General features: G+C 37.5%; 1 long non-coding RNA gene and 1 pseudogene across 2 annotated transcripts; one reads left to right on the top strand and one right to left on the bottom strand.

The window, feature by feature from the left end:
* Positions 1-1,191: 1,191 nt before the first annotated feature.
* LOC149848636 (protein MITOFERRINLIKE 1, chloroplastic pseudogene) lies at positions 1,192-2,992 on the bottom strand (annotated as a pseudogene). The gene has a single exon (XR_016432994.1). The product of XR_016432994.1 is annotated as a protein MITOFERRINLIKE 1, chloroplastic pseudogene (transcript).
* Positions 2,993-3,838: 846 nt separating this feature from the next.
* LOC149848635 (uncharacterized) lies at positions 3,839-7,529 on the top strand. Its single transcript, XR_016432991.1, has 5 exons — positions 3,839-4,261; positions 5,300-6,473; positions 6,749-6,824; positions 6,961-7,165; positions 7,246-7,529. It is a non-coding gene; the product is annotated as an uncharacterized LOC149848635 (long non-coding RNA).
* Positions 7,530-12,965: the final 5,436 nt, after the last annotated feature.

The raw sequence follows: 12,965 nt of genomic DNA, 5'->3' as shown, positions 1-12,965 counted from the left end.
AGCATGTCTTTTGCATAAACGCTCTTGATATGAAGATTCAAGTTGATTTTAGACTTTGATGACCAAAGAAAATCTCTTTCTCTTTGACCACTGCAGTTTCACCGCTGAATTAGCCATGAAAGGTATGTGGTACTGTCCACTAGTCCATTCCCATAATGACAGCACCATCCCACTGGTTTATGGCCAGACCACTGTTGGATAGTACTGAGAAATGTTCATATCGTATTCATGATACACTACCAGTGTTTAGATTTTAAAATGTGGTAGACTGGAAGTCATGACTGTATAATGTATGCGTGTGAATATACAAACATGTCCACCCATGCTTTTGTGTATGTATGTATCTATATATGTACGAGTGGTGAGGAGAAACTCAAGTATTTGAAGTAGCAAATTGATTTTTTCTCTCTTGATCTTTTTGTTGTTAAATATTTTTCACAACCATGATTTGTAGATTATATGTAAGAGGATAAGTTGCCTTGTAAAACACTTGTTGTATAAGAAATTCTGTGAGATGTGGCAATCATGTAAGTTACTGATATGTCAGAGTTGGGATTGAATCTGGTTTTGTCTGCATAACTAGATTTTTTCATGGGTTTTCAATTGACATTGCCAACTTATAAGTGGGGATCTTAAGAGAACAATCGTCAATGGTCACCCTGGTCATAAAACAAATGCGTCAGTGAGGCTAAATTCAAAAGTTCGCTGGCTCCGAGGCTTCAGCAATTCCTCCCACCTCCTCAAAGGAACTTATCTCAGTTTTCATGGCTTCAGTCATAGTCGTTACTTGACATTTGAAATGAATGGGTGTACAGGTCTCTCAGTCATAGAAAGCAATGCCTGGATAGACCAATTCAAAAGATGAATTTGGCTCTTTGCACATTTCAAATAAGATGGAAAATTTCCACAGTGTCTACACCATACACTGGTCAAATCTTCTCCTTACTGAACACTTGGCCCAAAATACTACCATTTCCAAGAATATTGAGAATGCATTTTCCTTTCATTAAAGAAACATAAGTTATTCAACAAAGTAATGCTTTAAGCACATGGTATTATAACTTTGAACTTCAAAACCTTCAGAATGTTACCTCTGATCATTTTCCCTGAGCCGTTTAACATACCTGTGATATTTAATATCACCATAGAATCAACAGAACAAAAACAAAAGACTGACTATTCAAATAGGCATAGCAGGTTGAATATTCCTTCCTATATAAAAAATATAGATTCTACATGCAATGCTTAAGTAAAGATAATCAGATAAGGTTATGAAAACAATCCGTGCAATAAAAAGATCAAGCAAATAGACAACCGGTAACACTTTACATCTTATTTTTTTTCCTCGCTTAACAGTTGAATCCCCCTCACATGAAACCAAATTCCCAAGATTGCATACTGTGAGACCTCCATCAACAGCATAATCCAGGAATAAAATCAGTGGTGAATTGTCATGTTCTTCTCTGTATGAACATGATTTAGATGTTCAGTGAACACAAGAAGATAGCATTTTCTTCTTAACTATCAGCTGAATTGTACTTAAAAGTTTCTTTCAGCCTTCTGCTAACTAACCAATCAAGCTACTAACAAATCAAAATTGCGCATCTGACAGAACCAATAATCTCATACAGGTTGATCAACTGCCAAGATTGTTTTGTTCTTCCGCTCGATGTAGTGGTGCAACAAAGTGAGTCTAGCAGTCTCAAAGGCAAAGTAACCCAAAGCAGCAAAGCAAGCACTATGGATCACCCTAGGCCCCATCCCTCTAGTTAGACCAATCCACCCTTCTTCCTTCACAATCTGCGTAAGTGTGGATGTAATCCCAGTATACACAGAAACTGCTATCCTAGCCTTTGCCTGAGCATCAACAACACCCCCGCCACTCAGAGCCTGGGTCATCAATCTAGTCTTAACTACATCTAAAGGGGTAGTGAGAGATGCAGAAATTGCACCAGCAAATGCTCCACAGCACACACTCTGGAATGGCTCTAAGTAATTCTTCTCACTCCTCTTTAACACAGCAGATTTCAGATATTCAAAAGATGAATAACTCAAAACACCAGCAGGCAAGTTTCTAAGCAAAGTAGCAGAGTAACCAGTATAGAGACCCAATATACCATCATTCTGTATGATCCTCAGGAAGACTTCCCAGGATCTCCCAGCTGCCCCAGCTTGCATCCTTTGAGTAATCAACTCTTTGGGGACCATAATTGCAGAAGAAACAATGTTGCCCATTGCACCAGCAGTAGGAGGGATGAGAATGGAAGGGAAATGCTGAAATTTTGAGAGCACAGACTTACCAAACTCACAGGTGCCAAAGTAGACAGCCGACGACGCGGCCGAGCCGACGACGACGGCCGAGATTCCGCTGTAAAACCCCAAAATCCCCTGAGACATGAAGACCTTGGCAATGACATCCAATGCACCGCTGTAAATCTCTGATGCCCCCCTTGTCTGCAGCTTGGTCTTGACTGTGTCAAGTGGGTACAGGCAGAAATAGGTGAAGGCGCCTGCTATGCCCCCAGCCATGGACCCAATGAAGGCCTTCTCAGGGGTTGAGATGTCCATCATGGATTGGTCAGCTTGATTGCCCCTCACTGCAGGCCTCACCCATTTGTGGGGTTTGGTTTCTTGGCTGTGGGGGGCATTTGGGAGGTGGGTGTTGAGGGAAATTGTGGCAAATGGGATGTTGGTGATGCAATTCTCTTGTGGGGTCTCCCTGATTAGCCTTCTATTGAAATCTTTGAGTATGTTCTTCACATCCTCATGAAGATGATGATGATGGTGGTGGTGGTTTTGTTGGGGAAGAGATAAAGCAGAGAGCAGATTGTGCTCCATTGATGATGATGATACCAAGAGGCAGTCCATGGCAAGGAGGGATCCCCCAGTCACAGTCTGTAAGCTCTCTGGGCAGGGACAGGGGGGGGCCATAACCCAAGAAGGGTGGTGATGATGATACGGAGTTGCGGCCATGGATTTCACGATTGAAGGGTGGATATTCTCCAAGTAAACTTCCTGTGGGGGGATGAGAAACGACACGAGAAGCCCGTGGTCTGGTTTGCTCGGCTAGCTCGTGTGGACTCGTAAATGAGCCTTAGCAAAGCTATTAGAGCAACAAGGCTCGGCTCATCTATATACCAAGAAAGTTCAGTCTAAGAGTTGGTGATAAGTCTTTTTTACCATGAAGATCACATGCATGTAGCCAGATTTGTTAAAAAATACTTTTAAATATGATTTTTAAAAGTGGCTTAAACGGGTTGTACATTTTAGATGCTCTCTCTCTCTCTCTCTCTCTCTCTCTCTCTCTCTATATATATATATATATATATATATATATATATATATATATATATATATATATATATATATATATATATACACCCCGCGGCCTCACCCTGTTTGGACCGGGGAGATAAAGGGCATGAAACGAGGATGGAGGCGGAGATGAAGGTTAAAATATATTTTCATGCGGAGATGAACTTACCCCCCCCCCACCCCCCGTCTCAATCCCCGCCTTTCCCTACCCCGCCCCATCCCCAATCCTTTAAGGGATGGCTATAGACCGAAATCGGGAACCCACCCCGCCTCACCCCCGTTTGGACCTGGGATGGAGGGCATGAAACAGGAGCGGGGGAGGTTAAAATCCATCCCCGTGCGGGGATGAAGGTTCAAATTTTAAAACGGGACGGGGTGGATACCTTGTCCCCCGCCCTTGCCATCCCTAGTACATTCTTGGCCATTGGTTCTAAATGAAATCCAATGGCCGGGAAAAGAGGCGTTAAATGCTCCTTTTCGTACCTATTTAGAACCCTAAATGTCTTCTCTGCTTTCTCTCTCCCTCTTTATGTTCGTCGCTCATTTATATCAGAACCCTAAGGGGCATTAACGCCTTCTCTGCTTTCCCTCTTCCTCTCCATGTTCGTCGCTCTTCTCTACAGTTAGGGCTCTCTCTTTTTCGCTCTCTCTCCTCCCTTGAATCGCTCTTTGTCTGTTGCATTCTATTAGTCATCGGAGCCATGGGTTTTGCGGTGGCAGAGGAGGTCATGGCATCATCAGCCCCTCCGTCGCGGCCATCTCTAGTGGTGGGTTAGTCGAGCCTCGCCCCTTTCAGTCGAATATCACCGTGATCATCGACGTCCTCATGATCAAGACACTCTTCTCCGTCACTTTTTTTATCCTTCTCTATCGGGTATCAGAAGAAGGCTTGTCAGTGATAGGCGAAGCCGCTTGTTTTCTGAGCCTTTTGTTTTATGCACATTCTGTAAGTTCTGACTATCATTGAGTGATGCCCCTGTGAGGTCATCGCACCTTCACAACTAAGTTTTCATTTCATCAGAGTTAATTGTGGAATTGGACAACTTGTGCATAGTAATTTATTAGTTGATTGTGATGCTTTATATACTAGTCTAGTCACTCAAATATGATAAATTGACATTTTATAGTTTATACTTTCTTTGGTACATAGATACCAGTTACCTTTTCACAATGTTTAAATTTTCATATATATAAACAATTTCCATCATTGTGCACAAATATTTCTATTTGTAAAATACATCGCTATCATAAACTAGTCCATAAACTGCGTTAACCTGGCCAAGACTTGAATTGAGGCCAAATTAGTTGTCATGAGTCACTGGGTTTTCAAACTATGTTTGTTGGTGAAAAGTTATAAAAAGGAAAAAAAACATTAATTCTTATGTGAAAAATATATGAACGAATGAAAGAAAATATACTAAGACAAAATTTTCAACATGCTATTTAATTACAAAGAATTTTATTAATTTATATTAAGCTTTCCAATGTTGGCTTAGGGAACAAGTCCCATATTTGGTTGATTGCTCTCATGCTATTGTTTGTTGCACAGTAGAAAAATCCAAACTCAGGCTAGACCAGGAATTAGTCTCAAAGACAACCTGCAACTTGAGAATCTAAAATGACTAAGCAAATTGTATAATGTCTAATGTTTGCAGACCTATCAGTCCTTTCTTTTTTCAATTTTCTTTCCTTTCCACCATTTCATATTTGAAGAGAAAGACCATGGGGTGATGCCTTTTGTTTTCTGCACATTCTGTAAGTTTTGATTGTTCATTGAGTGATGCCCCTTTGAGGTTGTGTTTCTCTTTTGTTCATCTTTTGCTAAATTTTGTAGTTTGTTTGTGTCCTTTTGTTGTGTGAACATGGTGTCAATTTGGTTGTTTGCTTATAGATTTTTTATTGATTGCCTATAGATTTTTTTGTTGTTTGCTTAAAGATTTTTTTTGTATTCTTATAGATTTTTTATTATTTGCTTGTTTATAAGGTTGAAGAACGCTGAAGCTATGGACAAAAGTTGGTGTTCTATAAATCTTAATGTAGCAAGAAAGCTGGACATGTTTGTTAACAATACAGAGAATGGTGACCATGTGGAGAATTGTGATAAAGTAGATATGTATTTGGTTGTGGTTGATGATGAGAAAGTTCTTACAGAATTAGATAAAGAATACAATATTGGTCTTATATCTATTGATGCAAATGAAGATGTTTTGAAAAATAAAATAAGTAAAGAATATGTGCCAAGTGTACCATTGGAGTGTATACCGATTAAGGGTATGAAATTTGAGAGTGATGTGAATGTACATGAGTTCTACCATAGGTATGCTAGGATGAGTGGCTTTGATACTAAAATAAATACTTCAAAAAAAATAAGGAGAGTATTTGTTTAGAGACAATTTGCATGCACAAAGCAAGACTATAAGAGACTATCAAGAGAGTTAAAAAAGGAAAAAGCATTCAATTGTATCCCAATAAAAAGAAATGGGTTGTTCATAATATTCGATTAGGACACAGTCATGTAGCGATGAAAGATGAGAAAAAATTTTGTATTATTGAAAAAGAGTACACTGTTACATATGAGGAAAGCATACAAGAATTAAGATGTCAATATCACTTATGGGAATCATCCGACATTGTATGTTGCCACATGTTTTCTGTTTTTTACATGAAACAAATTCGTGAACTACCTTCTAAGTATATTCGCAAAAGATGGGCAAAGAATGCAAAACATGGTACCATACATCAATTTGGTTGTTCATCAGTATCGAACGAATCATCTGCAATTATCAAAAAAATATGTGCTTTTATTGAAGGCAAACAAATGTATCAGGGATGCAATGGAGTGTGAACAAGGTTATGACTACTTCTTACATATCTTGGACAAGGCATCAAATGACTTGACACAAATTACGATTCGGTCTCATGCTACTGGTGAGGATGTTAATGTTAATGATGACAACATATGTAGCAAAGGTGTTGCGTTCTGCTAAAGATTTAGTTAGTAATGACATTGTTTTGAGAGATCGTGATCCAGTGCGTTCTAAAGGATGTGGTAAAAGAATCTCATCAAGAATCCATCAATGGAAGAATGCTATGAGATGTTCTACTTGTGGTTCACCTGATCACAATTCACAACGATGCAACCTCAGCATAAAATCAGGGTAATCAATTGTTAATCTAATTGTTGCTATTTATTTGTTTATATGATAATTTGTTGATATAATTTGTACATTTTTTTTAGAAACACTTCTACAAATGTTGTTGGAGGTAAACCACGACTATGTCATATTTGTAAGGAGACAGGGCATGATAAAAGGAATTGTCTATTATTTAAAAAACAAGTCATAGATCATATATTTTAAATAATTCTCAACTTTACTTACGAACTTAGGTTTTTTTTCTTGTTTGAATGACTTTTTTATATCAAATGCATCAGATGATGAAGGTGAACATGCATGAAGATGGACATCCATAATAATTCTCAATCTGGTTCTTTTTTGTTGCAGTTGTAGGTAAGCTACTCTAACCATGCAATGAGTTTTTTCTGAGGGTTGTAATGCAGGTTCATGTTCACAAAGTGAATTTGAATATTATATATTTAAAGTGTATTTCATCTTTTCTTGTTTTATCTAAAGGGTTGTAATACAGGTTACTTGTTATTTTTTCAACATTCTGCAAAATTCTGTTGATGGGATGATGGATGTGATTTTGATGGGAAAGGAGAAATTCAGCTAATGGAAAAAATGAATGCACATGAAGTCTACTAAAAGAGTTTAGATTGCAGCAAAAAATCTGAACCAAATTGATGAAGCTCTTCATGAACAGTCTATTTTGTTTCTTCATAGTTAAAGAGGTTGTCCTCCTGTCACTATCAAAATTCTGGTATGTTGATTATGTTACTTATGATCTTTGATGACTTGTGATCTTTGTCAGTTGGTGGTCCTTGCTCCATTGGAAGAATAGGGGATCTATGTAGCAGTTTGAAGATGGAGTGAGCTCTTCTCTGGCTAAGGTCTGTTGGGGATGGAGTGAGCCTTTTTGGTTGACTTGCAACTGCTTGGGTGGCGACTTATATAAGATCGTGGTCGAAGATGGAGTGAGCATCTTATGCACTATGATTTAAGAAGTCATGGTTTGTTGAGCATCTAATGTACTTTTTAGACTGGTCTACTATGGGCGAATTTTGCACAATTTAATTGATCAGCAAAAATTCACCTCTTTTGGTATTATCCCTTCATTTTTCCTTTTCATTGTGGGGTAATCTTGCAGTGAAGGGTCTGTGAAGATACGTTGTTAGGTGTACCACTACACAAAAGTTCTCTTTTGAAATATCGTAGGTTTGCTACATGGGCATTTTCAAAAGTTTCATAAGTTGCAAATGATAACATTAAATTAAGGGGCATCCACAATATCAGTCCACCACACAAGAATATCAACCTGCTGTGTGAAATAAGCATTCAGAATGCAAGGCCATACAACCAAAGTTCATAAACAGGAAATGAAGAAAAAGTAAAGCAGTAGCAGAAGCAATTCAAGGACACCGTCCATACAATTTTCTTAACTTTGTAGAAGATTTCATGATTGCAGCAAAATCTTTTGAATTCAGCTAAATATAACCCAAGGAGCATTGAATTCTACTTTATGGTTTTTTAGTCTTGTAATCGAATTGATTCTTCTGGTTTTTCTGTTCTCAGTTTTATGACCACTAGCTTTATACATTGTCGGCCCCAAGCCCGGATAAAGGAGGAAGGTTGCGGTAGGTCAGTGACAGCCAACATAAAAACTTAGTCATACCTTATGAATTTGAACCAATATGAGAATTTCGTTGGGGCGTTCTCTACTGAGCGACACGTTGTACTCTATAGGCCCGGAGGCAGTGATAAATGGGCAAGGGTTGCTAGGTTATCGCCCAGAAGCGACGTGTTACACCGGCGCCCGGATGTGGTGTCAAATAGGTAAGGGTTCCCTCACTTTGTTGGATGGGTGGGGGTAAAAAAGTTAGTCCAAGACCATAAAATTAGGTTAGCCACTTGGAACATAGGGTCTTTAACTGGTAAGTTGATAGAGTTAGTAGATGTTATGTGTAGGAGAAAGATTGATATTTTATGTCTACAAGAGACCAAATGGGTAGGTGAGAAAGCAAAAGTGATAGAACCTTGGGGATATAAGATTTGGTATATAGGAATAAATATGAATAGAAATGGAGTAGGGATTGTTATGAGTCATGAGTTTATAGATAATGTAGTTGAGTTCCGTAGGAAGGGTGATAGGATTTTACTTATTAAATTAGTATTAAGTACGGATATTATTAATATTATTAGTGTTTATGCACCTCATGTAGGTTTAGATGATTTCATTAAGCATCAATTTTGGAAAGATTTAGATGAAGTAGTACAAGGGATATCTTATGGAGAAAAGCTTTTCATCGGCGGTGATCTTAATGGACATGTAGGCATTAGTAGGGATGGATTTGAGAGTATCCATGGAGGCTATGGTATAGGAGAAAGAAACGAAAGTGAAGAAAAGATTTTAGATTTTGGTTTGTCCTATGATATGATCTTAGCAAACACTTGGTTTAGGAAGAAGGAGTCTCACCTAGTAACATTTAAAAGTGGAGTTAATACGAGTCAAATAGATTTTTTCTTACTTAGAAAGAGATATAGGGGTTGTTGCATCAATTGTAAGGTTATACCGGGAGAAAGTGTAGCTACACAACATAGAGTCTTAATTTTAGATCTTAGAATTAGACAATGCCACAAAAGGGATAGACATAGGATAGATCCTAGAATTAAGTGGTAGGCACTGAAATGAGTTAAACAAGGAATGTTTGTAGAGCAGGTAGTTAAGAAAGCTGATTGATGTCTCAAGGAGGATTCAGAATCAATGTGGAATAAGATAGCGGGTGGCATAATGAGGTATTGGGTGAGTCTAAAGGTGATGCACCACTAGGTAAGTATACATCATGGTGGAACGAGGATGTCAAATTAGCTATTAAGGTTAAAAGAGAGTGTTATAGAAATCTAAGTAAGAGTCGTGATAATAAGAATTTTGAGAAGTATATGATAGCAAAGAAGGAAGCTAAAAAAGTAGTTTGAAACGCGAAGGATAAGGTATATAAGGAGGTTTATGACAAGTTGGATACCAAAGAGGGCGAGAAGAATATTTATAGGCTTGCAAAGATAAGAGATAGGAAATTGAGAGATCTGGGTATGGTTAGATGTTTCAAAGATGAAATGCAAAGGGTTTTTGTCAAAGATGAGGAGATTTAGGAGAGATGGAAAGATTATTTTAATAAGCTATTTAATGAAAGTCATGCTCAGGATCTTGGAGACTTCTCCATTCTTTTTCATAAGATGAATCGTGACTTCATACGCAAGATTCAAAAGAAAAAAATTGCAGAGGCTTTGAAGAAAATGAAATCAAGAAAGGCAGTTAGCCCAGATGGTATACCTATCCAAGCTTGGAAATGCTTGGGAGAGAAAGGTTTAGAATGGTTGACAAATCTTTTTAACAAGATTTGGCGAACAAATAAGATGCCTAATGAATGGAGGAAGAGTACTTTGGTGCCTCTATATAAGAATAAGGGTGATATATAAGATTACACAAACTATCGTGGTATAAAACGCATGAGTCATACTATGAAACTTTGAGAGAGGGTGATTGAGTCTAGGTTGAGGAAGGTTGTCATGATATCGAAGAATCAATTTGATTTTATGCCTGAAAGATCAACTATAGAAGCTATATATCTTCTTAGACAACTTATTGAGAGATATAGAGAGAGGAACAAAGATTTGCATATGGTTTTTATTGATTTGGAGAAGGCATATGATAGAGTACCTAGGGATGTTCTCTGGTGGACAATGATGAAGAAAGGTGTTTCTCTCAAGTACATTAGTATAATTAAAGATATGTATGAAGGAGTAGTAACCAATGTCCACACTTGTAGAGGGGTGACAACCAATTTTCTTATAACGGTTGGGTTACATCAAGGATCTGCTTTAAGCCCTTTCCTATTTGCTATAGTGATGGATGAGCTTACGAGATCAATTCAAGAAAATATGTCGTGGTGTATGTTATTTGCTGATGATATTGTTTTGATTGATAAGTCTAGAGCTGGGGTTAATGCTAAGTTAGAATTATGGAGACAGACATTGGAAGCAAGAGGTTTTAAGTTGAGTAAGAGTAAGACAAAATATATGGAATGTCAGTTTAGTAAGCAACGAAGTAGTGATGAGAGTGTAGTGAAGCTTGGTGAGCAAGAAATACCGGTGGATGATTGTTTCAAATATTTGGGATCTATTATTCAAAAGTATGGAGAAATTGATGGAGATGTAAATCATAGGACAAAGGTTGGGTGGATGAAATGGAAAATTGCAACTAGAGTGTTGTGCGATCGTAGAATGCCATTGCGGTTGAAGGAAAAGTTTTATAGGACGACTATTAAGCCCGCTTTACTATATGGTACGGAATGTCGGGCTGCCAAGAGACATCATATTCAAAAAATGAGTGTAGCTGAGATGCGTATGCTTAGATGGATGTGTGGAAATATAATAAAATATAAGATTCGGAACAAGGAGATACATAAGAAGGTAGGCATTGCATCCATTGAAAATAAGATGAGAGAGAATCGTTTACGGTGATTTGGACATATTCGGCGAAGGCCTAATGATGCTCTAGTTAGAAGGATGGAGAAATGGGAAAATATATTAGTTAAAAGAGGTCGGGGTAGGCCTAGGAAGACATGGATGGAGATGATAGGAAAGGATATGAATGCTTTGAACCTCACCGAGGACATGGCATTGGATAGAAATGATTGGAGGAGAAGGATTCATGTGGAAGACCTAGAATGATTTTCTTTTTTGGTTCATATCGCTGATTCCAATTGTTTTGGGATGAAGGTGTAGTAGTTGTTGTTGTTGTAATCAAATTGATTCTTCTAGTTTTTCTGTTCTCAGTTTTATGACCACTAGCTTCATTGATTCTCTAAACTCTAATATTTGCTCTGAACTTAGCTATGAACTCATCATCCTTCTTGTCAACTTCATTAGCATCAATCTCTCGTCTCTGAATGTTTTCTCTGCAACCACCAACTTTGTTTATGTTTTCCCATGCCAAAAAATATCAATAAGTAAAACCTTCTTGAACCATTTTCTTTGTTCAATACATGGAATTGGGTCGTACATTTCAACTCAATGTCAATGGTGTGACATACCACTTTCAGATGAAGGCAAGGCAACCTAGAATGGATTCTTAATCAAGGCCTGACAACAGCCAATGACTTCAGAACATTTTTTCTAGATTCAGGAGTCCACAAGTGATTTCTTTTGTCTCAGAAAGATTTAGCATTGATTGTCTAAAAGGGGTTGAGAAAGTAACTGTGTGAAAGCTATAAAAGTACCTTTGTTAACTGCTAACATATAAAGGTAAGCTTGGTGCAACTGCAAACCAATCTCAAGCTTGACTAACAAGGCTTAGGAGAAGCTTGCTACTCTGTAAATAAACCAAGGACAAGCAACCTAAAGCTTGTTGGCTCAACTCAACTGGGTCATAGCCATACTTGCACATGACTCCACCTGTAACACATCAACATTACAAATGTCTGAGATTTGTTTCATGATATGGTTGCACACAAAGCTTTTTGTATGCAGCTTTTGAGAGATCAAAGCAAACCAGTTGTCGGTGGGGAGCAGTGGCTGGGATTTTGCAGTCAACGGGCATGCCTTGGTTTTTGTGGTACAAATGTACTCCATTATACCTATAATTTATTCACGAATTTTGTGTTGAATGTATAAGCAAAACACATTGTCTGTGGTTTGTTTGAGAGGCGCACACCAACCATTTGCATCTTATGGATTGTGATTCATGGTTTGTTAAGCATCTTAAATTTTCATATATTCATATGGTTCTAATTTTCTTTCATTCTCTTTATCAACACCCCAAAAACATACTAAATCATACAGCTTCACCATGTGTATGAAACAATACAAGAGATAATTTGCTCGAATTAAATAGATAAGATTATCAACACTCATTATTGTAATAAAAGTTAACATAATTGTTTATATTTAAATTTTGTAATCTAGCAACTATTGACTGCTTCATGAGATGTGGATGCACGATTGATCCCATGATGCTCCTTTACTTCACGTTGTCGAAGTTCTTTAATTGCACGTACTAATTCTTTACCTGCCCCCTCCAATTTGGCCACCAAAAATTTCACCCTCCCTTCAAGCTTTATGTTCACGTTGTTCGAATTACAACACCATTAAAAAAAGCCACAAAAGTTAGCAGTTCCCTGAAACATTTAAACAAAAAGTTAAAATCATAATCTTGTTTAAATGTTTAAAATATAAATACATACATATTTTGAACATCCATAAAATAATTTTTCTGGGTTAGCCTTGCTTTTTTATACACAAATAGGCGCTAAAATTCCACAATGACAATAAGGACTTTGATGAATTTTGAGCTTTTCATAAATGCTGCACAAATAAAACACACATATATGCTACAAAGCATTGAGCATGAAAGTAATCAAAGATATAAAAAAAATACATATACAATGAAACAAAATAAGATAAAAAATACTTGAAAAAAAAAAGAGATTACAAGATATCACCTTCTTTTCCTCGACATCTTTTTCATAGGGAGGA

The sequence above is a fragment of the Nuphar pumila genome, chromosome 1, assembly GCF_984573655.1.
Source record: "Nuphar pumila chromosome 1, dmNupPumi1.hap1.1, whole genome shotgun sequence".
NCBI classification, from domain to species: Eukaryota; Viridiplantae; Streptophyta; class Magnoliopsida; order Nymphaeales; family Nymphaeaceae; genus Nuphar; species Nuphar pumila.
Note: the sequence above shows the minus strand (reverse complement) of the source record. Positions and strands in the feature narration are given on the sequence as shown.